This window comes from Acomys russatus, chromosome 3, assembly GCF_903995435.1.
Source record: "Acomys russatus chromosome 3, mAcoRus1.1, whole genome shotgun sequence".
Lineage (NCBI taxonomy): Eukaryota > Metazoa > Chordata > Mammalia > Rodentia > Muridae > Acomys > Acomys russatus.
The window spans coordinates 4,813,058-4,840,199 of record NC_067139.1 but is presented as its reverse complement, the minus strand read 5'-3'; the positions used below and the strand labels follow the sequence as shown (position 1 = coordinate 4,840,199).

At 40.1% G+C, this 27,142-nt stretch overlaps 1 protein-coding gene across 1 annotated transcript in view; it reads left to right on the top strand.

Moving 5' to 3' along the window:
- Pou6f2 (POU class 6 homeobox 2) overlaps nt 1-27,142 on the top strand; it is a 378,723-nt gene that overhangs the window by 25,716 nt on the left and 325,865 nt on the right. The window lies entirely within an intron of this gene.

The following is a 27,142-nucleotide window of genomic DNA, read 5'->3' as shown; positions in this document are numbered from 1 at the left end:
CAAACATATAAGACACATACGTTCACTCTCCCTAAAAGTGTTTCTTACAGCAATAGTACATCTGAGTTCTTCAGATAGCATATAGAACAAACCACTCTGGTCCTGTTAACAGCATATTACAATTTTGTAAGCAATTGGTCCTATGTTTTATCTTAAGATTACTTTGGTCCATTCATTTTGCGAAGTAGTTAATATATAGGCAAAAATAATATGTGAGACAGACAGGAAATATTTAACAATTTCAATGATATTTAAACTGACTTTCTCTGGCAAGCTGTTTCAATATCATAAAATTATCGGAGCTTAAGAGTTGAGTGGATTTTTTTTTTTAGTATAACTTTTAAAAATACATTATCCCCTCCAGAGACCAATTATATCCCCCAAATCAGTATTTTACTTGAAAAAGTTCATAGATCAAATGAACAAAAATGAAACTTGACTGGCACCCTGGAATATGAATGAGACGTGGCCGTGTGGCTATGGAATTGCTGTGTGTTAAAAGGATTTGTGCTCATTAGCAATGCTAATCAGACGCTACCTTTCTGCTCCTCTGAGAGAAGACACTGCTATCTGAAGCCATTATGGATTAGATGTTTATATTTTTAACCCCCTAATTAACTACTCACGAGTTTTATAAGACAGCTAAAATTTTTGAATTATAATTTTATTCTTACATGAAAAAAGTTATTCCAAGAATCAGACAACTCACATATATATCTTAGTTTCAAACTTGAATCACCTCAGATATAAGACAAAGAAACACCATACAAAAGGAAACTTCAAGAAAAATTCTGAGCCCTCCCTCCCCTCCTCTCTCTCTCTCTGTCTGTCTGTCTGTCTCTCTTTCTTTTTTTTTTTCTCTCTCTGTGTGAAGAAGCAGGAATAAGAAGAATATATTTTCTAAAATTTGGAAGAAATTTAAAATACTAGCACTGAAGTGTCTTGCTTACTTATTGGGTGAGGCCAGGCCCAGAGGCTTACAGCTGCAGAGGATGGGGACGACATTACTCGGGGCAGTCCACTATAGGAAAGTAAAGCTTATGTTTTCTTTGCAAATCAAAGCAAAAAGTTCAGAAGGTATGTGAGGAGAGGGAAATAGAATGGTTTTATAAAGTTACGCAGGGGATGATGAGCTGAAATGAGTAAAGGTGAAAATCGAGGCTCCTACAGATCCAGCCACTCACTCACCAAACTCAGGGAAGATCTGGAAAGTGGAAGGACTGGGTATGTGTTGTTACTGCTGCTTCTACCTGGACTTGTTTCTTTTACAGCAAATTGGCTCTTCAGGGACTGAGCCTTAGAAATAGCTCATCTCTGGTGTCTGTAAACCAGGAAAGTGCCTCATTTCCACAAACTCCAACCTAGACCCAGATAATGTGTGAACCATGTGGAATCACTTATCATACAGATTTACCAAGACACATCTGTTTCCAGGGTGCTGTATTGCGACTGACCAAGAGTGCTAGCTGAAGGCAAGCTTGGGCAGAGAAAAGAGAATGCATTCATTCTGCTGGTTGGGAGGAAAAATCCAGGAAACCCCTGTAAGGTTGACTAAATCCATCTTTATATCTCTGATCTTGCTACATCTGTTGTTGTTTAATGAAAGTACATCTTCTTATTTTGCCTAGCTGACCTTGAACTCACCGGTAGACACACTAGTCTCAAACTCCTGAACTTCGTGGCTATGCCAGTCACTACCACCACAGCCAACAGACCAAGCATATTTTTAATATATAGGTTCATGATATGTGCCTTAAAAAGTGGCTTATCTTGGCATTGTGGCATATGATTGTAATCCTAGCACTTGGGAGGCACAGAAAGGAAGGTCATGAGTTTGAGGCCAGCTTGGGTTATGTAACCAGTTACAGGACAGCCTGAGCATCATAGTGAGATGACTGTCACTAAGGCGTGAAATAAAAGGAGGAGTCTATTAAGTGCTAGGCTATGAAGTTTGTGTGTGTGTGTGTGTGTGTGTGTGTGTGTGTGAGAGAGAGAGAGAGAGAGAGAGAGAGAGAGAGAGAGAGAGAGAGAGAGAGAGAGAGAGGAGAAGGGGAGAACAGAAATCAGGAATGCAATAATAAGAATATGTTGCCTATAGACATAGAGTATTGTGGAAAGGGGACTAGAGTACACACATAAAATAAACACTACAGAGAGGTTTATGGGTAAATTCAAGCTGCTTTGTCATTTCTGTCAGTGTTAGCAGTCAGGTGATGGTGACAGTCGTCATGATTATCACCTTTCAAAATGGTAAAGAAATCTTACCACTTACAGTCATTTAAATAGGGGGCAAACCCATTCATGTCTTCTGCAGGGTTAGAATGCATATTTGGCTCTAGGAATTTAGCATTTACCCTTCATGGGTCAATGGATAGGTGAGTCTTAAAACCTCTTTAGGTGGAGATTATTCTTTCTCTAGCCTCCTGCATTTGAAAAGCCCCAAGCAATATTCCACATTTCTTAAAGAAATAAGGTCAAACGTGGGGACAGAACAGATAAACAATGTCATTCACATGAAAATCATCACCACAAGTTAATAAAAAAAATGGAGATTTCTTTTTCTCCTTGAAAATGAGATGGAGCTGACTTTTGATGGCATTAAAGACAAAGAGTTTTATTTTAGTTGTTGTTACTGGTAAGGTAATGAATTACAATATTTATGCCATAAAAATGAGGTGGTTAAACTTTTTTTCAAAGGAGGATTGTCCTTTAATGTTTAATGATATTTTACCTCATCTTTTGCTTTTGAAGACTTGTTGTACAAAGTAACATGTTTCATTATGTTTTTGTTGTTTCCTCATTCCTTTCCCCTGACCCTGTTTGTCACCAGTGGCCCTTATTCCACTGTAGTGTCACAGATACTCTACTATTCTCTCCCTCCACTTCTTAAGCTCCCTTTCAGCCTTGACGTAGTTTTCTTTTTAGTTTTGTTTTACACACACACACACACACACACACACACACACACACACACACGTGCATGCCACACACACATACACACTCTAGCACCTTCATTTAAGTTATATTTTTGTGGTAAACTAATTAAAGAAATTTTAAAAAAGATCTTGGCCAAAAAAATTGTTCTTTTCATAAAAGTTACATATAAGTCAGTCTATCCACACACCCAATGAGAACACAAATGCATATGATGAGGTAGCCTGATGGATATATGTGTGTTTACATTATTTGCCTATAGTCCTTTGACTGGGACAAATGGAAATTGCAGAGGCTTAGGTAGATAAAATACAGATTAGTAGATATGCACAATAAACAAGTGATCCTCCAGTTGTGAAAGGCAGAAGAGACACTCCCAACACTAGGCAGGATGGAGAACAAGTCTTGGAGGTTACTTCTGCTCTTCGTGTGGCAGACCAGAACTGTGCGGTGGTCCAACTGGTCCCTGTGAAGACATCAAAGCCACTGAAGAGAGAGCCAGGTCTGCTTGGGTCTCCTGGGCATCTCACCAATGTCCCTCTGCTCTCTCGGGTTCTTGATACGAGTGTCAGGACGTGTGCCAACAACCTCGTCTCCTCATCAGACGTTTAGCCTGCCCCAAGTCTTAAGTGGTTGCTTTCTGAGCACTGACTACTGACTTTTCACTTCACGTTTCTACCCCTTGTGCTTCCGGCCATTGTTCCATGTGCCCTTGGCTGTCACATCTTTGTCTTCAGAGCTCTGAAAGACAGCATTTGCAAATATTCTTGGGTTTCATGGAATCCTTGAAATGGCAGCAGAAACTTCTCTTTGTCTCCTGAGAAGAAAACACAGGAACCTCAGTCCTGGGCTGGTGTGCTGGTTAGCAGGGAGATAGAAACTGATCAACTCAAGGCTGATGATAGAGGCCAGGTATTTTGTATTTATTTTTTTGTTTATTTATAATTAATTTATGTATTTGTTATTTTATACAAAATCTCAATGTGTAGTCCAAGCTGATCTCAAATTTGTGATGCTCCTGTGTCAGCCTTCTATATATGTGGGTTCTAGGCTCCTCTGCCATGGTTGGTTGGATGCTGCCATTTTCAGCAGACTTATAACACTGGGGGGAAATGAAATGAAAATTAAAAGCAGGCACACCCTTGCCTACATTATCTATGTAGCTCTGAGAATAACTTTCATACCTGGATTATGGAATCATTCATTTAATTATCTATTAGGTTCAACTTTGAATGCTTGTTCTTTGTGGATAAGATGGCTCAGAGACAAGTCTTTCACAGTCCCAACTGACCTGGGCAAAGTTCATTCAGTAGGCTGCCTTCTCCATCTCTTACTGTTTTAGCCTTGCACGCTTAGGCCAGCTGTGAGGCCAGCTGTGAGGCCAGCTGTGAGGCTAGTTACCTCATCATGTGCCCGTCATCATTAACAGCCACTTACCAAGTATGTCTTTCCACAAGGAGTCAATCACCTAGCTAAGAACTTCCCATGTGTAATACCATTTAAAGTTCCCAGTCCTTTGAAAACTTACTACCATCCATGTTGTTCAGATGAGGAAGTGAAGGGTCTGCTTAGAACAGTCCTCAGTGATGGAGAAGAGTGGGATTTGAAGTCCGGTGTCTGTCCCAACTGCCCTCGTCTTGGGAGCTAATGTGCCGGTGGTAGAGCCTTTCTCCTTTGGTGGTTATTGACTTTCTCTCTTCTACCATTGTCCTTCTGCTCCTCTATGACACTGTTCTCACTTCTGCCCAGGGTCATTTATTCTGATGATCTACTTCCGCCCGACAGAAACCTCTAGATTTTCTTACTCATGTTGACAAGTAATTGCATAGCAAAAAAGAAGCTCTTAAGGAAAGAAAATGTAAAAGTATGAATATAACCTCAAACAGTATATCACACAGCTATTGAGAAAGTTTATAAAGAAATTAAAAACCCATCCCAGTTTCTCTGAAGTGACATTGTGTACTGGACACCTTCTTTGTGTGGTGAGCCTAGGAGAGCTCCTATTTGTAAGTGAATTACAGGCAGAAGGCCCATGCTTTCAGATGCATAGCAATTTTGAACATTTTGAAAGATAGGTGCATTTCAAGAGAATTCAGCAGTGTTATACCCAGAATTACTTAATAGCAAATGAATTATTGCTTTAGCTTGTTATATAGTAAATCATTATGATAATAAATCTTCCCCATGGATGCAACAAAAGCTTGGACTCTGGGTATAAAGTGAAGGAAGGTGGACAGAAAGGACACCGAAGGGGAGAAGCTTGAGTTATAGCATTTTCTACACCCAGAAACCCAGTTCCCAGGCTGTTCCCATCTACAGCTAGAAAAAGAGAAAAGAGGAAGGAAGGAAGGAAGGAAGGAAGGAAGGAAGGAAGGAAGGAATGAAGGAAGGAACGAAGGAAGGAAGGAGAAAGAAAGAACTGATACACCAGGTGATAGGCCCTTCTTTCTACTTGCTTCTGAAACCCATGAACATACCCATACAGGAATCTAAAATGAACAAACCTACAAAGACAACACCAACAGAAGGGATGACCCTCACCGTGGTCACCAAACTCTGGGAAGAGAGGAAGGAGACTAACTTAGCCAAATAAAGAACTTAAGCCCTTAGTGCTGGCTGAGAAATCAACACGGTGGAGCCCACCTACCACCCTGTGGAAATTGGTACATAGATCAGGAAATTATTAGTGGCAAAAGTTTAAAAGTAATTCAAAATAATCATTACTTGTAACTGTTTCTGTTTGAAGACATGTGCATGATAACCATGCAAGCGTCATAGAAATATAGACTTGCAAGTAAACTAAGGAAAAAGGAAATGGGGGGAACAGCCATTTCCCCATGAGAATTGGCACCAGCTGGCTTTAAATAATGTGATATTGCGTTGTTAGTAAGCAATATAAGTAAATTTAAAAATAAAAAATAACCTAAAATGTATTTATATAATAATCGAAATAAACCAGCAATGACTTTGTTCATGCAATAGTTTTTTTTAAAGATTTATTTCATATGAAGGCTTTACCAAAGAGGGCAGCAGTTCTCATTACAGAAGGTATGAGCCACCATGTGGTTGCTGGGAATTGAACTCAGGACATCTGGAAGAACAGGTTGTGCTCTTAACCACTGAGCCATCTCTCCAACCCCCATGCCACAGTTTTTATAAGTTTAAAGAGAATATATTTTGTAAGCCATTCAGATGTAAGGCCATGTGCCTCAAGCAAGGGTTTGTGCTTCAGAAAAGAGACAGGAGTGGATGGCTCACTGCAGTTCTTGGTGGTAGAGGACAGGTTCTCAGTTGATACTCTTTGAAATGTCATGGAATAAAACGCAAGCAGCAGAAGGCACCTCATGGTAGGAAGAAACTACAGCCAGCACTTCATGATACCACTTTGGCCTCCTCAGGCATCTGCTGGTTATCCAGTGGCCAAAATGCATTAACTCCTCAACATGATATCACTTTTTCAAACAAGTTCAGTACTGTGCCAAAGGCATCTTAGGACAATGCCTCATATATGTAAAATAGTTACACCTGGGACAGGACACACTGGTGCAACTGACTGTGACCTCAGCCTTTCATGAAAATTCATATATCGACTCAAAGTCAATACAATATTACGCAGATTATATATCTAGGAATATTAGGATGAAAGCCATTGCTTCTTCACAGTTCTTCCATTATAGAAACAGCTTCAAAACATAACAAAACAAAACCCTAAAGTCCATAACTCACCGACAACTCAGCAAGGCCATCTTTACATTGAAAACATTCATATCTGTTTCTTTTATATTTCATTTTTAAGTGTTAGTTTCCACCTAGATTTACAAAAGTCAGTATCGCAGGTTAACAACATTTATTTTGTATTGGGAGAAAGTAGACCATTTTGGAATGCTGTCGAATGAAGTAGAGTACAGTACTGCAAACATTAACTTGAAAAATAACATTACACTGTTCCTTCTTGCTTTCTTAGCTGACACTCTACCCTTTCAAACTTTTGTTTCCAAAAGGCCTCACAGGAGGGCTAGGACTGGTGAAATGGCAAGGGTTTGAGTGACTGAACCAGCAGTTTGGGTGCTACAACAGACTTTCTAGACGGTTTGCAAGAGCCTGCTCTGCTACCCAGCTAGAACTTTGATCTTTCAACATTGCTTTTCTGTTATGAGACACACCGAAGAAATGCCAGCATGTGTAATACGTAAGGGCAGCTCCTGTTGTGTAAAACTATTGTTTCAGTTATATATTGTTGAAAGAGAGGAAGGGAAGAAAGAAGGGAGGGAGGGAGGAAGGGAAGGACAGAGGGAGGGAATTGAAGGGGGACTGCTGTTAGTTGAACGGTTAAAAAGTCGAAGGATGTTTATTAAGATCATGACCTAGGCATGCCCTAGCCCCAACTCTGCGTTCAGCTGCACCACTGGCAAGCTGCCACCCTGGCAAGCTGCCACCCTGGCAAGCTGCCACCCTGGCAAGCTGTCAGTTCTTCATGAACCATGATCTCCTCATCTATTCCATGCCTTCCAGTCACCTATGTCAACACGCCTTCCCAGTTCACACCAAAGACAAGGTCCCACACCCACCCCCGTGTTGACTTTTATTTCCAGTTTTCTAGCATGCAGGATTTTCTGTCACCAGCACGCTTTGCTAAGTGGCACGTTTAAGACTAACAGCCTACAAATGATTTTCCCATCTGGATAGAAAAGATCCATCAATGGTTTTTGCACAAAATGCATGCTTCCTATTCTCTATTCTTCCCCATGCATTACCTTATAATAAGCACATGGCCCATTTGCATTTTCTCATGTGATGTCTGCGTTCGGATGGCCCTGTCTTTGCTCAACTGTGTGCATATCCACCCAGGAGGAACGATCAACAAAATCAGATATGAATGTGTAACAAACACCGAGTATGGTGATCGCTGATGATGTGCGGAGGAGAGGGATCTGATTCGTTTCCATTTTCATGCCTAACTGTGGTGCAGTCTTACCCCTAACACTGCAGCCTTTTGACAAACAGCCATTTTATGCCATGCACCTGCAATATTCCCCCTCAGCGCTTCTTGAAGCTGCGCTGCAACCAGCCTTCAAGGTGTGAGTGTTTCTGTACTGTGTGCAGCGTGATTGATCTGTGAAGTGTATATGATGCACAGACGAGGACTGGCCCACAGTGCAGAGAGCACTGTGCCTGAGTGGAAAGACCATGTACTGTCCTGACAGGAGCCAGGTCACCCGACAGGGGCTAACATCATGGCTGATAATGCACAAAACTACCTGTGTGTAATGTCAAGAGGGCCTTTCACCTCAACCATCCTGATGATTATGGGTCAGCTAAAATCCAAACTAATATGCCCTTTATATTTTCATTCCATCAGCTGGAGCTGTGCGATTCAAGCAAGCCGCTTGACGTCTCTTAACATCAGTTCCCTGTATACAAATATTGGCCCATATTTATTGTGCAGATTAAAACTGATGCACAAATTAGCTGTCATGATGGTTAACAAAAATAGTTGGTCCTCAGTCAATGTGTAAGTGACACAAAGGAATTACGTTGGCCACCAAAGCCAGTTCTTCACTGTGCTGTAGTGTGTGAAGGCTTGTCTCTGTCTTCGTCATTTTACTATGGATGGAATGAGTGCATGTTGTTCATCCCATAAGGGAAGTCAGTTGTTTCCTCAGAGCACTAGGAAAATGTAAAACCTAGACTTAAGCATCATGGGTACAGAGGGGTGGTGAGAAGTGGAGCATTTGTTTGATTGGATCCTTTGAAAACAATGCCATCACTAGGCTTTGGAGTACACTTTCTAGTATGCACAGTCCTCTTTTCGGATTTTTGGGCATCAGTTGTCTGCTAATACGGGCCATGCTCAGAGTCACTGCGGAGCTTCAGCCACTGTCCTCAATGGCTCCGCCAAGAATTCAAAGACAATACGGCCGCTTCTCTTACCACTCGCTCATTCTCGGCACCTCCCTGCTCTCACAGTACTGCCTTGAGCAATGGTGCCTCAGGTTCCCGGAGAAGGAGGTTTTAGCTTTCCTTGATCGGCATGACCTTTGTTGTATTTTTTATTCTTTTATTTACAGTTCTACACACTGACATTTCAGCAGCCTCACGTGTGTCAAGAAGAAAAATCAAGTAGCTAGTTTTGAAACATATTTCTATAGAGGGGATATAAATGCATGTGTGCACACCCACACGCTGCAGCCTGCACCCCTCTCTGCTTTAACACCCTTGGCTAGAGTGCTCTACTCTGGTCTTACTCGTGATAGGGCTCCAGACGGATGGCTTAATAACTCTGAAAGGTTTGATTTTTGACCACTTTAGAGGATAAGGTCAGTAGAAATGACTATTTCAATTCCTAATTATTTTATTACAAAATTCAACCTGCTAGGAAGCTTCCACTTATCTTTGTGCATTTCTGAAGTTAAATTGCGCCATCCGAAGGAGATTAACACGTGCTCTCTGACGAAATGGCCAGTTGCATTCTGAAATGAACAAGAAGAGATTTCAAGACAAGTGCTTTCTTGCTACTGTCATCATGGCTATTGTCACTGAGATGATGACAATGGCACCTTAGACATATTTCAGAGTTTAATTCTTCAGACAGTCTCTTCCTTTTGGGGTTGGTACACTGCCAAGGCCTAATACCGAGTGCTGTTTCATACAAGCAGCTTAGACACACGTGACAGTCACAACCACAAAACTAGAGCCCACTGCGTAAGCAGAACAAGCAGAAGCCTTTGGCAGGCGCATGTCACGCGACCCAGGCATTTTGGAAAAGGAGCACCGTGCACGTGTTTCTGCCTCTGTCCCAGAGTGTATGTCTGAGGCTGAATTTGGTCATGTTTTGCTTTAGACAATTAGCAAAGGCAAGGAGCTCTTCTGCCTTTCCATTAGGCTATACTTTTCTTTATGTTGTCTTTTTGTGTGCTGTTTGTGTATGACAGAATGCAAAGTTTGTATCCCCTATAGAAAATCTGAAAAAAAAAAAAAAAAAAACTGGGCCAGAACAATGCAAGTACATATGTGGCTTTTAATGTTAGGTGTTTGTTAACATGTCTACATATTATGTTCCTATACAAGATTATGGATGTTGAGTTTTGGCATAAAATACCTATTGTAATCTTATCCATACTTTTTATTAATTGATAATACAAAATTATTAATCTATGTACCAATAAAAAAAAAAACACCATACTGTTAGGTATGAAGTCACACACCAGCCTGTACTTATCTTGAAACTTGAAACTGTATGTGCGTGTGTGTGTACGTGCATGTGTGTGTGTGTGTGTGAAAGAGGCAAGCATATATCTGCAGCAGTGTTAGCAGGAAGATTCAGATAGCAGGAAGTCAATGCTGGCTGGTATTTTAAAGCTGAAATTAGATTCTCTGCTTTGATTATTCCATTGTGGGTCCCAGATATATTTTAGTGTCCTTCACCCCTTCCTCCTTTATTATTTATAACCCATACTCTTTGAGCGCTGACCAGTACTAATCTGTAACCTTCTGTCCTTCTGCCTGATTCGCTGCCTTTTTTTTGAAACTCCAAGATTGAAGCATATATTCTGAGACTTTTCTGTTAAAAAATATATTACATTTTTTTCATATTTCTGAGCCTGAAATAAGAAATAAGAATCAGTCTTGGGTTTGCTAGTCTCATTCATTTTCAGTAGGACTGAGGAGAGAGAGAGAGAGAGAGAGAAAGAGAGAGAGAGAGAGAAAGAGAGAGAAGAATGGAGGGAAGAGAGAGGAAGAGAGGGGATAACAGAAATTACATTTTATTCATTAAAAACATTCTCACATTAAGGCATAAATATGCTTTTGCACACACATTTGTTACTGCGTTCTCTTGGTGGCTAGATTAATGCATTAGGTCTTCTTTTTGATGCTTTTCCTCCCTCAACACCCACTTTAATCCCTCTCCATCCACAGTAGCTGCACATAAATAATAACAAAAACAAAAAAACAGCCATTCATTTGTTCTTGGTGTACATTAAAAAGAAGTAGGGCATAAAGCAGCATTAGCAGAAAGTCCCCTGAGGACCGAAGCATCCCTGGTTCTAGCCTCCTGAATGCTGCCTGTCTTTCCCACAGCTGATGACTGAAACGGGATCCTCTGTCACCAGGAGCTTTTAATTTCTTTACATTGTTCAGGTTTCCTTGATTTGATGCAAAGTGACAGCTTGCGTTCTAGTTTGGCTCATTATCAGCTCTCATAGGAGACAGCAAAGACACGTCTTTATTTGAATGTGGAGCCTAGCCTCATTGTTATGACGATTCACTGGATAAGGTATGGAGTCTTGCAGTAGCATGGACATTTGCGCAGACTACCTCACATGCTAAGAAATCAGGCGAAAGCAAAGGTGAAGGCTGTATCTCTTGGGATTCACAAACTGGAGGACTTGGATTTGAATAAAAGCCACCCAGTAGAGGACAGGCAAATTTCTAGGAGAGCCCAACTGTGAGATGGTGGCAGCCAATTCAAGGCTAGGATCTGGAAATGGACGGATGTTGCTTTGGTTTGCTCAGAATCTGCTCTTGGTCCGTGAGCACAACATCGTTGAGTGAGATGTCTAGGCAGTCTTTGATAGTTAACTACCTACTGTGCTCTTCTTTCCTGTTTCTAGAAAAGACTGTTTGAATTGCACTGGACTTCATGGATATGTTTTCACATTCAGTGTACATTTTGAAATAAAAATGATCAGATCTGGTTCAACACTTTCCTGATTGTATTCTAGTCAACAGTTCGATGATAGCCTGTGTTTTCTCCTATGGGTGAGTCAGAGCCTTTGGCCTGACAACTACTACTCTCTCTAATGCTGCACAGGAAAAAGATTATATATATATATATATATATATATATATATATATATATATATATATATATATATATACACATAGATATTATAATCTATTCCAGCATATGCTTATCTGCAAGGTATATATAAATATTGAGGGTAATTTGTTGACCCTGTGAACTAAGGAATGGATGTAATGCACTACAGATTATCACTGAAGTGATAATCACACAATTATTCACTGGCCCAATCATGCCACATGAGTAATTTTAAGGTTTCTAGTAATAACATCATAAAAGAAAGCATAGGATAGCTTAAATGCATATTTTATTTAGACTTGTACATAAAATACCGTTTCAACATACAAATTAAATTATTTATGAGATTAAAAGTGTAAACTTCTTTAAAAATATTGGGTTTAATTTATTTTATTCTGTGTTCATGAGTGTTTTGTCTGCATTTAACTCTGTGCAACACATGCGTTCCTGGTTTCTATGGGACTCAGAAGCTGGTGTCAGATTCCCTGGAGCTTGAGTTACAGACAATTCTGAGAAACCATGAGAGTACTGGGAATAAAACCCAAGTCCTCTGTAAGCAGTGATAAGTGCTCTTGCCACTGAGCCATCTCTCCATCCTCCCAAATTCTAAACATTTTTGTGAGGTATTTTATATATTTTCCTTTTTGCTCCTATAAGCAATGTAGCCAACGCTGATAGCATTTCTCAGTGGCACCAATCCACAGGCAGTGCCCAGTGACCACAGGTGCTTGTTGCCAGTCCACGGGCAGTGCCTAATAACCACAGGTGCTTGTTGCCAGTCCACAGGCATTGCCCAATGACCACAGGTGCTTGTGGCTACTGCAGGAGACAGTGAAGAACTGTGCAGTCACAGAGACTCGTTAAAAATTTGGATTCCTTACTAAAAAGATGGTTGTCTTATACATTTTTGATATTTTATTTTATTTGATACAGTCTCCTGTAGTCCTAGGCTACATAGGCTAGGACGACGCTGACTTCCTGATCCTTTGGTCTGCAACTCCCAAGTACTGGAATTACAAACATATGACCCATGTCACCCCAAAAAGAATCTTTATAGTACCTTGTCTTAATTAAGCAACATCCATCCATCCATCAATCCATCCATCCATCCATCCATTCATTCAAGCAGTATTCAGGCTGTTATGTTCTAGAAGCTACAGTGAGGACTAAGGACAGTATACAGAAGTGAAAGGCAACTGAAAAAAAAAAAAAAAAGAAGGACAGACACATGGCTTGAAATAAAATAAATACTTGAAGAGTGATGGTGTATTCTGTTATGTTACGTGAAGTTATCTTATATGCAGACAACTAAATTGCTACTGAAGAGAGATGAAGTCACGTGAACATCCGGGGAGAATTTCTGGGAGCCTCCCCCAAATTCCCAAGACTGGAAAGTAAATTTCCTATATCCTGTAGGCTGCTAACAATACTTCGATTACTCTTGCTTGAACTACATTAAGGCTAGAAAGATCTGGAAGCTGTGATATACTGTGGGTATCTGGATGCCCTACAGAGTAAATCAGTTTAGGGCATTTATATGAACTCATATTCTTTTTATGCATTCATTTTTTAGCCATATTATCTGTCTAGAAGAAAAACATGAGGCAACGTGACATTTATGAATTCTGTTCTAGCAGTTCTGTATTAGCCAGAGAACTCATGAACATCTCTGTCTCTTAAATACAGGGAGCTGAATTCCAGAAATGAGTTGCTTGTAAGAGTTGTGTGGAGCCCATGCAGCTAATCTGAACATTCACTTTGTTGGGACATCTAGATTATTGTATATAATTGGGCTGCCCTTGATGTATATCTTACTTTAATGATAATCATTGAGAAATATTCTTATGTACAGACTGAATGTTTAGGGCCTGTTTGTATACACAATTCTAGTCTATGTTTGTCTTTATCCAAACTCTGATTATTATCAGTGCTGAAGGATAATGTACACAAGATGGAATCAGTGGTATTTTATTTTCATTCTAAATGTGTCCTGTGAGAAAACAACAAAGAAAACCAAAGATATCCAGACGCTTAGATCTGTGATCACCATGCACTCTCAGGCAGCCTTAGCTGCTAGATATAAGCCATTTCTTATCTCCTATTAGAATCACGAGTTATTCCTGCTTTCTGATTTAAGTTTTCTTTAGAGTGAAGAAAGTACATTTACCTTTGAAAGGAAATTCAACTGAAATTCTGTATGAGTAGATTGGACTCCAAGAACAAATCTCTCGCACACATCCTTATTTAGTAAAAAGACGGTCTAAATTCTGTTAGAAATCCAGGATTAGGATAAGAGTGGCTATTGCTTTTGGAATACCATAGAGAAAATAAACATACCAGAAAAGACATGCTTGACCCTCTGGTGTTCAAAGTGACCAAAAAGTAGCAAAAGCTTCAAGAACAATGGCTGAGTTGTATTTGGTAATGATTTCTCAGTTTCTTGGGAGTGAGGCTCTTTTTTTTTTTCTCATTGAGAAAGAGACTGAGAAGATCCCAAAGAAACCATGAGGGTAGAAACTCTGCCCATCTTGCTTGCATTCCATCTTGTGTAAAAGTCTCCTTCTAAGGAGCACAATGGTACTCTGGAAAAAAGCAAGTAAGCAGCATTACACTCAGCATAAATTGAAATTTGTTTTAAATATAAACTATTCTTTAAAGAAGCCTTTATAAGTATAGCTGACTGCCTGCTAAGCCCCTCTTTAGTTCCCTGCAGACTTTATGTAATTTGGTTTTGAAGTAATGGTCATTCTGTGGTATTTAACCCTAATGGTTGTTTGGCAATTAAAATAATATTTATTCACAAACTAACAACACAAATCTATGTGTCTATTATTGATGATAGCTGAAGACAGATAGATTAATAAGTATTCAAATGTATGGACCTTCACATATTACTTTTAACACAAATGGTGGGCTTTATTTTTCATTATGCAACAATATAAACTTTCAACAGTATTGTTACAATTATTCAAAACGTATTTTTATAGCAGTCAATTAAGTAAAACATGATTTTTACAAGTAAGTGTGTGTGTGTGTGTGTGTGTGTGTGTGTGTTAAAGTAGTATCTTGATAGATTTTCCTATAGGATTTTCTTTAACTGGAGTAAAGTTATATTTCACATGAAATGAATGAAAACAAAAGGAAGCTATCAATTCAAATCAGGCCCTGCCATTTGGGAAGCAGGGCACTCTATGCCTATGGAACTGGATACGTATGTGGAGGGGGGAGAGGAGAGAGTTGGTTTCTTGATGTAGCCATCATGTGTCAAGTATCTTGATGCCTCGTAGAGACGGTTTCTCCATCCTTCTTAGTGGAGAAGGAAGGCTCTGAGCCATTGCTGAGCAATCCACAGGCTGAGCAAACTCGGAGGGCTTGGAGTTTTTATGTTTAAAGTGTTTCTTACCTCCATACACAAAAGCTAAATGAAGCTGCACATGAAAGTCAGGAAATTCCCCACAGGTGTACAAATAATCAGGTCCATGTATGTATGTGGGAAAGTCACCTAATCACAAGACATTTATTCCCTAGAAAATCATCTGAGAAATAAGTTTATGTTTAAGCAGGAAGAAAATACTTGGTTAGAATTCTTCTGTACAGTCTCCTAAAACACTTCTGAATTTTTAGATGCTACATAGGACGTGGGTGCGATGCAAGTCTCCCCTAGTGAACAAGTGGCATTCAAACAGCCATGTTCAACCAAAGGGCTCACTTGGGACTCAGCTGACGTTGAGCAGGAATCCGTGCTTGGGTTCCCACCTGCTGCCCAGAGCCAGCAGTGTCGCTCCGCTGCAGGTGAGCCCTGTGATGAACCACTTTCACAGTCCAGAAAGCATGACATTCCTTGTTACCAGTGGGAGGAAAGGCTAATTGAGAAGTGTGTATTAAGCCTGTAATGAGTAGCATTTACATGTATTGATTAGAAGTAGGGCCACCGTTTCTCATTTATCACCACCAGCAGCTGTGAAAATTTCCCCACATCGACTGGAACGGCTCCTACTTGTGTGCCTCCAGCCCTTTATTGCCTTCCTCCCCCTGCCCCTTGTGAACCGGAGCGCTGATCCACCAGCTGGAATGGCCTGGTAATTACTCCAGCTCCTCCACCAGCTGCCACGATTGCCAAACCGCTGGAGTGAAAAATTCCATCCCGCATTTCCGATTTTTTACATTACCATTGCATAATCATATTTGACGAATAATTAACCTGGGTTAATACTTCAGGGAGCCATTTGCAAGTAAATTGATAAGCTGAGTGCTGTAAGGGCTCAGAGAGGCTGAGGACTTTGAGGGTGGATCACCACTGCTAGGGATGGCTCTGGTAGTGCTCCTTCTGAGCACCACGCTGACCAAGGCTGCCACTGTTAAGAAGGGCAGTTGGCAAAGAGCGGCAAAGGCCGTAATGCTGAGGTCCCCTCCAGCAGCTGGCATCCCTCTCTTGAAAGGCCAGCCTTCCTGTTGATAAGCTAAGAGCAGAAGGGGGCATTTAAATGGCATAAGTCCATTTTTGGAAATTTACTAATTCAGGAGGGAGCACGTTGGTCTTCAGTAAATTAACAAAAATATTTTGTCTTTTTGTCTTTGGACTGCCTGCTTGAGCAATGACAAGCAATGCCCTTCCTCCTTATGGCAGCCATTTTAGAAGCGAAGAAAAAAAAAAAAAGAGAGAGAGAAGGAAAGGGGGGGGCATAAAGTCCTTATTTCCAAATAAAAAAGAATTGAGCTAGCCATTTCAGAAGGCTGTAGACCTGAAGCGAGAGACTGTCAAATCTAACTATTTAAATTCAAACTCGTTAGGATAGTTGCTAACTGTAACTTTTGTGTGTGTGGCCAGCTGGTCTGTGGAATTTTTTTTCTCACTTTCTTAATTTGAGTGCTTCCTGATTTCTAGTCTCCTCACTTTTAATTTAGGGCTGTGCTTTTTTTTTTTTCCCCCCAAGAAGAATCAGAAAGGTAAATGGCAAGCTGTGATTTTAGACATGGCTAGGTCATTCGCTGGGCATTGGTGTATGAGGCCAGCATCTTTATCATTGCACATATAAGTACAGGGGCTCAGCACAAGCCAGTTCCCGGCATCGCCACTGAACAGTGCCACAAGGAAGCTTAGTGCCTATCAGACCTGACTGTACCACCAAGTGAAATCAATGACCAAACAATCTAACACACTCAGTCACATGTTGATGGAATTAAATGTCACTGTTAACGTGACTTGTCATTGATATGACGGAAAACAGAGTTCAGGGTGAAAGTAACCCAAAATCATGAGATACAACTTACGGAGTGTGCTGTCGTGTAAGAAGCGGGAAGCAGAAAGGAAATGAGATCGTTGTATTCGGACCATGGCTTCAGGACTCTGACTGTTTTCTTTTAGAGTGTAGATACGATGCTATGCTGACATCCTTCTATGCTAGGGAACATCTTCTCTGCTCAGTGGTGTGTGAGGTTATCTCCTTGACATGAATGTTGTGAGTTCCTGGGGACAATGAAACAAGTCAATCCAGCTCGTGAAATATCAAGTTCTGCTTTATCCTTTTGCCGCTGACAAGCGGGAACCTGCTTGCTTGTCAACTATGCACCGCGAACCAGTCTTAGACCGTGTGCATGCAGTCACGTGATACTGCGAGCCACCGAGGCCCGGAGCGCCTACCATAGCATCCCTAACGATGCCTCTGAGCGTGGAGTCAGCGTTTGCTAGTGCTCCTTTAGCCTCAAGCTCACATATGACTAAAGAGAGATTATCCCCACCAGAGGGAGGCAGCAACTATATGTGGCCGATGAGCTGTGGTTCGAGTCAGGAGCACCCACATGAATCGTTTTGATTTCTGAAGTGTTGAATAAGAAAGATCTGGGATGTCGCACCATCGTGTGTCTGCAATGGAGAATCAAGAGGCCACGTGGCGAAAGGTGGTCTTTTTTTTTTTTGCTTACCAAGTTTCAAAATGTCTATGGGTGCATTGGTGAGTGTGCTCATGCTTTAACATGGGAAATGCTTTTTCCCTATAGTGGATCCTGTTCGGTTTCTTTAGCGCATTCCCACTTTGAGTTGTGTATGTCGTGGTTGGCCACTTTCATGTGTCTCCCTAAATAGAATGTATGCTTCAGGATTGCTATACCATTATTGGTTGCTTTTCATGGGTGTGGCTAGGTAGACATTGTGCCGCACAACAATAAGCTGTCATCACAGAGACCACAGTGTGAGACCCACGTTAGCCCGACCTGCAGACCCAAGAGGCTAAAACATAGAAAAGGGGCGAGATGGTCCATAATGATTTTTGAAAAGAATGAATTTTTCTTATGTAACCATGGTTAGAAATAATACCATAGTGCTGACTGAAATAACAGACTAGTGTGGTTCTGTAGTGTACGAGATATTCACCTGGTCAGATGTTCAGTGTGACTGGGTAAGGTGCAATAATTTTCACTTCAACAAATTCTTAGACAGTGCTGCTTCTACTTCAAGAACCATTGTGAGGCCCAAGAGCCGCTCAGTGGTAAAGCCCTTCCTGTGCAAGTACAAAGACCTGAATTTGAGTATCCAGAACTCGCAAAGGAAGCTGGGCATGGTGGCATGTGACTGTAACCTCAATGCCTGAGGATCCTGGGGGCTTGCTGGCCAGAGATCCACCCAAAATATTGAGTTACAGGTTCAGTGAAAAGCATCAAAAGTTAAGGAAGACAGCCAGTATCAACCTCTGGCCTTGAAACACTCTCTTGCTCACAGGTGAGCTCTGTCTCTCTGTCTTTCTCTGTCTCTGTGTCTCTGTGTCTCTGTCTCTGTCTACGTCTCTCTCTCTCTCTGTCTGTCTGTCTCTCTCTCTCTCACACACACATACAGACAGACAGACACGCACACACACATACACACACACACACAAAACATCGCTACAGAATCTATAGATCATAATGATATAAACAGAAAAGAAAAGTTAGTTCCATGCACAGATTTTGAAGAGCTAACAAGTCACATCCTATATTAGAGGATGAATGTGAAGGAGAGTGGGCAGAAAGGGCCTGAGGGATGTTGGGAGAGAGAAAAAAACAAGAGCAAAATATATTGTATGAGAAAATTTAAAGAAAAAGGAAACACACACACACACATATATCCTATGATAAGTATATGAAATACCTGCAAAGAAATATGACTACATTTGTCAGAACAAAAGGCATCGTCACTAACCCAAACGTCTAAAAACACTGAACATCTTACTTAAACCCACCCATTCCAGTTTAGGTGTGTATTGAATGTTGCCCTAGGCCAGGGTCTAGCAGTAAGCAACACTCCAAAATTTGCAGCACCTGTAAGTTTATTTGCTGCAAATGAGAATATTAAAATGATATCTTACATGAAGAGGACATAAGCTAAGTCAATCAAAACCAGAATCAATATATAAAAACAGAAAAATCTAAGTACAAGACTATAAAACTATATTTAACATCACAACAGAACTACCCAACCATACTCATTGCAAAATAATTATTAATACCCATAACTTCATTAATATAAATATATTAAATAAGCAAGTCTATGACTTTTAAGAATGTTGCTTTCAGTGTATGAGACAGTATTTGATGAAGAAGAAAACTGGCCCGAAATACTAAGAATGACAGACTGTCTACTTAACCTGGTGGAGTAGATGCGAAATTAGGAGCAAACGTCATACTTTAGAGACATGGGAGGCAACCTGATCTCAATCCGAAATAGAAGATGAGTTTTCCCCATGGCCACTGCTATTTAGCATTGTTTGAAAGCGTAGGTATTTCTATATCCCCCTCTCCTTCTTTTCTGCTCCTATCTCCTTACTTACAAAAGGAAGATAAAGGAAAAGAGATACATCCCTGAGTCAAACATGGTTTCCTCTTTGTAAAAGATCAAGAATACTTATAAGCAACTCCCAATGAAAATAAGCATCTGTAGACCAAGAGAGTAGAGAAAAACCTATCTAACCTCTCTTAGAGGAAATGGGACATCACTCTCTTAAGGTTTCTTCAGGCTGATTTAGGGCGAATAATTCCTTTGAAGGCCCCCTCAGCCAAAATTGGGGAAAATGGTTAAGTAAGCCAGGGATAGCATTTGTGGTCCATTTTTCATAAGCTGTGAAATTCCAGGCTTAATAGGAGTCCTGTGTAGGACAGTCTGAACTGCTGGACCAATTGGGATCAGAAACTTTCTACAATGCTCTCCTGGAAGCCGTCCTTTTCTGATGGGTAACAGCAACTGAGGTGCCTGGGCCTGCAGCATGGAGGGAGCAGGATGTCAGCGTCCAGCTTGCTGAGAGGAATGAATCCTGTCAGGTCTGATCCAGCACTGGTGTGCAGTTCTTTTGTTCTGAAAACAAAACTTCTCACAAGCATTATACAGTTCTGACACTGTGATGGTGTGAGGTGTGCAGGATGAGCAGAGCAATTAAGGCTGGTTCTCTCCTCATTGTATGAGCAGAAGACATCTGCAAATCTTCCTTATGCCACACTATGAATGGCCTCTAATTGTAAGTCACAGAGAATCTGTGCCCAACATGAAGCCTTGTCTGTGCATAAACCTTCGAATCTCAGCCAGTCTCAGAGCTATTCCCATGTAGTGGGATTAGCAATATTAGCTACCTGCTTGTTCTGCAGTTTGAATTCTTTACATCCTAACTGAAGTTCCCTCTTTCATCAGCTCCTGATCCCATCCCCTCCTTCATCCCCTTTCTTAAATATCAAGGGAGAATAGAACAAAAGGTAGATTATTGAATCTACTCCTCATCTCAAGGCCCTAATTGCTCACAAATAAGGTTATTTTTAAATTCAATGGTATTGAATTTTGTATATTGATGCAAATCATGCTCATGTGAAAATCTAGCCTAATTTTATCACAACAATATATACTCTAGGTCTAATAAATAGATATGATTCTATAAATATATTAGGTAAAATAGTTAAATAGGGTCTTCAAAAACATCAGAGACCTACAGAATATGGCATTTAAAGATGTTTTTATTATTCTAAAGATTCTCTGACAACAAGACAAGTTAACTCCTGGCAACAACCAGCCTGCTTCAAAGAAGAAGAGGAACATTAAAGAACCTCCTCATGGGGTTGGCTTCAGATGTGACAAACCAGCCAGGGGGCAAAATGTCTTCGTTTCTGCCACAGTCAGAATTCTGCCTAAAAACAGGCAAGTTTAGATGCAGGCAGAGTCAACTGCCAAACTCTTCCAAGACAGGGTAAGCAAGTCCTCAATAGTTCCTGCTTCACAAATATGTCTGTCAAATATATTGGGCCAGAAGGCTGAAGATAATGTTTCAATGTTAAAGTGTTGGGTGACTGTTCAGGCAGTAAACTATCTCAGTAATTATTTTCATTTTGGAAGCTGCTAATCCACACTCCGGGATCACTCAAGTATTTAACTTTTATCCCTTCTCAAGTCTCTGATGGGGTTGAAGACCAGACAGTTAATCTTACAATTAAGCTTAGTAGTTTAGGGGTTAAGATGTTTTTAGATTAAGATAGATGTTTTAAGTTAATAGAGATGAGATATGAGAGATATTGATCTCCATTCAGATATTTAAACTCAACAAGATAGGAAAGATGTTTACTTCAAGTTTGCCAAATACAAATAGCCAAATCACTATGAATGTAACATTTATATAATTCCTGATTTTCCTGATTGGTTCTTCCTGCTGTATGTAGTTTATTTTACTCATGTGTAATAATATAAATGTATCAAGTCTCTTCTTGGTAACCTGCTCTCCTTCCTCTGAGTGCCACCAGGTCTCCCCCTCCAGGGGACATGGTCAAATGTGAGGCACCAGAGAAGGTGAGAAAGTCATATCCCACTCTCCACTCAACTGTGGAGAATGTTCTGACCATTGGCTAGATCTGGGTAGGGGATTAAAGTTTACCGCCTGTATTGTCCTTGGCTGGTGCCTTAGTTTGAGCGGGACCCCTCGGCCCAAATCTGCCTGAAGGACAGCAAGTTACCAAGAAGAGACTTGATACCCTATGAGCATATACAGGGGGAGGTAATCCCCCTCAGGAACAGTCACAGGGGAGGGGAATAAGGGGAAAATGGAAGGGAGGGAAGAATGGGAGGATACAAGAGATGGGATAACCATTGAGATGTAACAAGAATAAATTAATAAAAATAAATAAATAAATAAATAAAATAAAAAATAAAAATAATATAAATGTATATGTTAAAAAAGACATAATAAAAATTTTCAATAAAATAAAATAAAGGGACTGGGAGATGGGTGGGATGGAGAAACATGATGTAAAATTTACAAAAAATCAATAAAAAATAAAAAATTAAAAAGCAAACAAAAAACCAGGTAGCTTAGTTTTACAATGAAGCTTAGCTATTTAGGGGTTAAGATGTTTTTAGGTCTAGATAGATGCATTAAGTTGATAATGACAAGATGTGATGGAGATTTATTTACATTCAGAATTTTAGACGTACCAAGATAGGAAAGATGTTTTCTTCAAGGCTGTCAAATACAAATAGCCAAAATACTGAAAACGTAACATTTATATAACTCCTGATTGTGTCATGGTTCTTTTTGCTATTGGTAGTTTATTGTACCTATGTGTAATAATATAAATATATATGTAAAAAATAAAAAATTAAAAAAAAAGAAAGTTTAGGTAATTACAGTAAAAATAAGACTAGTGAAAGAAGAGAGAAAATTATAGTTCTGTAATGACATTCTGATTAGAGACACCTTGGGAATCCAAGGCAACCACTGAACAATATTTTTAATTAATAAGCAAGTTCACCACAAGTGGATGGATGGAGGATGACTACACAGCAGCAGTAGTATCCCACAGAACAGTAAAAACCTATTAGAACATACAGAGCTGTGAATTATCAGCAAGTAACATCTACACAAAGGAAACCATGGCCTTTAATGAGAACCATAAAATTGTATTTGAATAATTGGGTTGTTTGTTTCCTTGACTCTGATTTGTCTTTGGTTCTTTGTGTATTCTGCATGTTAATCCTCTGTCAGCTGCATAGCTAGGAAGGACCTCCTCCCACTCAGAGGGTTCTTGCTTCACTCTATTGATGGCATCCTTAGCTGCACAGAAGCTTTTTGGTCTTTTGAGGATCTTCTTGTTAAGTGTTAGCCTTTATTCCTAGGCAAATAGATTCCCAAAGTACTTTCCTACACTTATATCCCAAAGGGAACTGTCGATGGTTTCTTCTACTAGTTTCAGCATTTTAGGCTTTATGTTGAGGTCATTTGGAGCTAATGTGTACAGGGCAATAGATACAGGCCTGATTCTTTTCATTTGCATGCGGACATCCAGCCTCCCCAGCACCCTTTGGAAATGCTCCTTCCATTCCTGGATGGGACAACTATACAATAGAGAGATATTACTTTTATCCAAACTAATAGTTTTTGTGTAATCTTAATAAAAAAAATCCATATTGGATGAATTGGGTAGAGTCACAAAACCCAAGGCTGAATAAGTAAAACATTAAACTAGTGTAAAAAGTTTGAGGTGTTAGTTGGAAGGCCTAGACTTGGAGAAGATGTCTACTAGATATTAAATTTTGTTATAGTGGTATAAACACTGTCTAAGCAAAGCACTGTGCCCCAAATGAAAGGAAAAACTCAAATAATGTTGACAGATAATTCTGAGAGAGATCCTAGGATGTATGAAAGTTGATTATAACAGTATATTTTAGAGTGTGAATGTCCTGAAAAACTGGAGTCTAATGTAACTGGAGGTACAGTTAAGATTAGCACAGCCTGACACCATTTATGAAAGAGTCTTTAATGTACTTGGAACACAGGCCATCTCAAATAGACAATCAGCATCTTCCTCAAGTAATCTTAAGAGCTTATTTGTCATACTCTAAAATACGTTCACACTCTAAAATATACTGTTGTAATCAACTTTCATACATCCTAGGACCTCTCTCAGAATTATCTGTGAATTTAATGTAGGGGCTTTCTATGCCCACTCTACCTCCCAAACAATGACACAAATACCTATGACATTTACCAATAAGCTTCAGACACTATAGCTGGGCAGATATGGAGCTATTCTCACATATCTATGCTAGTCTGTACTACTTCCTAGCTACATGCCCCATTACCTGCCATGTTTATCTCAAGCCGGCTGCTCCTGTTCCATCTGTGTCCTCATGTCGACTCCCTCCTTATGATGACCTCCTCCTGGGAACCCCTCCTCCAGCTTAAGAGCTTGGTGTGAAATGTGCCCCTGACATTTCATATTTGGAGCTCATTTTCCCAGATCACATTTGGTTGTGGTTTGAATAATAAGTGTCCCCACACAGGCATGTATATTTGGTGCCTTTGCTCTACATGGTGGCACTGATAGAAGAGGTCACACAACCTTTGGGAAGTACAGCTTTGGTTTTGAACGTGTGCCATTGGGGGTAAGCTTTAAAGGTTCATCTCCCCAGTTCCTGTGCATGCTCTTCCCCTTCTCTTTGCCCCATTCAATGCTCTTCCCCTTCTCTTTGCCCCATTCAATGCTCTTCCCCTTCTCTTTACCCCGTTCATTTCCCGTGTGTGGTTGAGTTGTACTTTCTCAGCTTCTTGCTCTGAATTTTGCCCTGCTCCTCTGGACTCTCTCTGGGACCATAATCCAAAGCAAATTTTATAAGTTGCTTGTGGTCATGGTGCTTTATCATGGTAACAAAAATTAACTAATACAGTGGGTAATTAAGACTATAAGCAATCATGAAGGTAGGACCCTCATAATGGACTTAGTGCCCGTATAAAGTGAGGAAAAAAGATCAGAGCAGGGAGCATGCTTTTCTTGTCATATAATGCCCCTAACTTGTCATGACCCAGCATGATGGTATTCTTCAAAAACCAAGCAGATGTTATGTCATTCCATGCCATGACCTTGGATTTCCAGAACCATGAACTAAGTAAACCTCTTAACTTTATAACTTCCCTAGTTTATGGCATTCAATTATAGCATTAGTGGGCTAGCATGGATCATTACCCTATAATGACTACTTTTTACCAGCATAGTCACAGGATTCATATTTATTTCTATTTCTTATACAGGCATTCCTCTGTTTTCAATATTGGGTCAGCAGGAATCTCTTGTACATAAAAAAATAGCATAAGCTATTCCAATGGTTCCATTTGTTTGAGTACAAATACTTCCAGAATGGCTGGGCATAGAAGGTAGGAAGGGACTGTACTAGTTTATCCTAAGATACTGTCTCAAACAGTGTGGCTTAAGATATAAATTCCTGGTTTAGAAACCAAAGTCTGAAATCTGTGTTACATGCCCTCAGAGCCCTAAGTGTGAGTTTATCCTCGCTTCTTTTAGCTTCTACTGGGCTGTGCCTCTGCCCTTCTATTATCTTCTCCACAACATGTTTCTTCTTCCTCTGAGTGTAGTTAAGTCCATCTGTGGCTCCCTGTTCTCTCAGACCATACAGACAACATAGAAAAATTTCTCCTATCTCAAGACCTTTAACTTTAAGACATCTTCAAGGACCTTTGCCCAACAGCATCCCCTGGTTCAGGGATTAGAAAGTAGAAAACTTTGGAAGTGAATATTATCCTGCCAATAGTGGGAAAGGAAGTTGTAACGGTCTTGGAAGGTGGCCTAAATTTTGCTTAATCCGTTATCTATTCTTAGAGAATTAGAGAATTCTTAGGAGCTCCTGAGATTCTGTGTTGATGGATTTGAGGTCAGGAACCAGGACAGAAAACCAGACTGAGAAACACTGCTGGTCACTGCAGGACTTGGAGCCATCACCTTGCTCCCTGCTGAGCAGTGGAATTTATGGGTTAAGGGCCACCAGAAAGTCAGAAGTCATACTGAGGGTTCCTGGCCTGCTGGCTCTCTCCAGAGCCTCTCAACCTTCGTGTTAGGCATTTGAGGACTGTCCTCCAAGGTGTACCTGTTCTCCTGTGTTCTTCCTTTCACAGGGATGGGCTTGAAGCTCACAAATACAATAGCTCACCAATGACCAGAATAGCTCATCTAATCAGCAACATAAAGCAATTTGTTTTGGAATCCAGGTTTTAGGAGACAGTATGGGGAAGTCTGGAGGAGAGTCCCCTCTTGCCATGGGCAAATCCAATTCACACTCAGATACCTGGACCTTCTCAAGGCCTGATATGCCAGAGAGGGATGAGCAGAGAAGAGGAAGCAGGAATCTTTGTAATTTGTATGCTCTTCAGATCCCAGTGGCCACTTTTCACTAAGTCCTTATATTTCTTTACCTGTGGAATACAGTGCTGGAGATTTTTTTCTGTGCTGTTGCTATTTGTTTTTTTTTTTTCTTCTTTTTGAACCTTAAATGTTAGTGTGATTGTCCTGAAAGTATACCTGCTACTACTAATATAAATACTTTGTTTTAAATTTCCTCTCTCAGTCCTACAATAAAATATTGATCATCATAGTAAACACTTGTATTTTAAAAAGTATATGTGGGACCTTAGGAATATAATGGAAAATGAATAAGAAAGGTGTCAAAACCATTTCACACCAAACAAAACAAAACCTTGGTCTCTTCACGTGTCAGTGCATCTCCTAGGGTGTGGAGTGGCTCTTGCTCCTCTTGTATAAAGCAGATGGTGTGTGCTGAAGTGTCTGGGTCTGGCTTTTGCCTGGCAGCTTGGGCTTGCCTTTGCAGAGAGCTTGGGTTTGCTTGTTGCTTGCAGAACGTTTTCTGATGGGCATCAGGGAAGACTGCTCAGGTGCTTTCCCAGGAGAGAAGATGGATGGAATCCTGGTTGTATTCAGTTAAGCTTGTCAATGTCCTTGTGTATTTAGCTCCAAGTCTATTTTAAAGGAAGAGAATGAATTTACTCTGCTAACCAATGCAAAGAAGAGAGATAACTACTTTTTACAAACGAACAAAAATATTACTTAATAAAGTTCAGCACACAATGAAATTAGGCTGTCCATGAAATCTCATACACTCTTGATTCTGTTTTCTTATTGATGTTTTTGTTCAACTATAAAACTCTTCACTATAAGAAATACAATAAGCCAACTGCTCATGACCCTAGGAGAACTTTGCATTTCTAGTTACAATCTTCTTTATTTGATCAAACTTTCCTTATATTAGATAAAGGAATTATAGACCGTTTGTCATTTTTCCTCTAATCCACCCTCTAGCTGAGGTGTGAAACAATTTAAACAACTTAAAAAAGTTTCAAACAATTTAACACATATTGTATTTCTGTAAATATTTAAAACATGTTTTTGTGTTTAAATACATACTCACACATAATTTATAAGAACACAAATACATTTAACTCGAAACAATAATTTTTTAATCAAACTAGCTTTATCAGAGTGTAACTGTCTGGATGCTGAGAAAGAAAACAAACAAATCACAGCTCTCACATACCAAGGAATCTTTTTAAAAGAAAATCTCAACATCTGAAACAAGATTGGTTT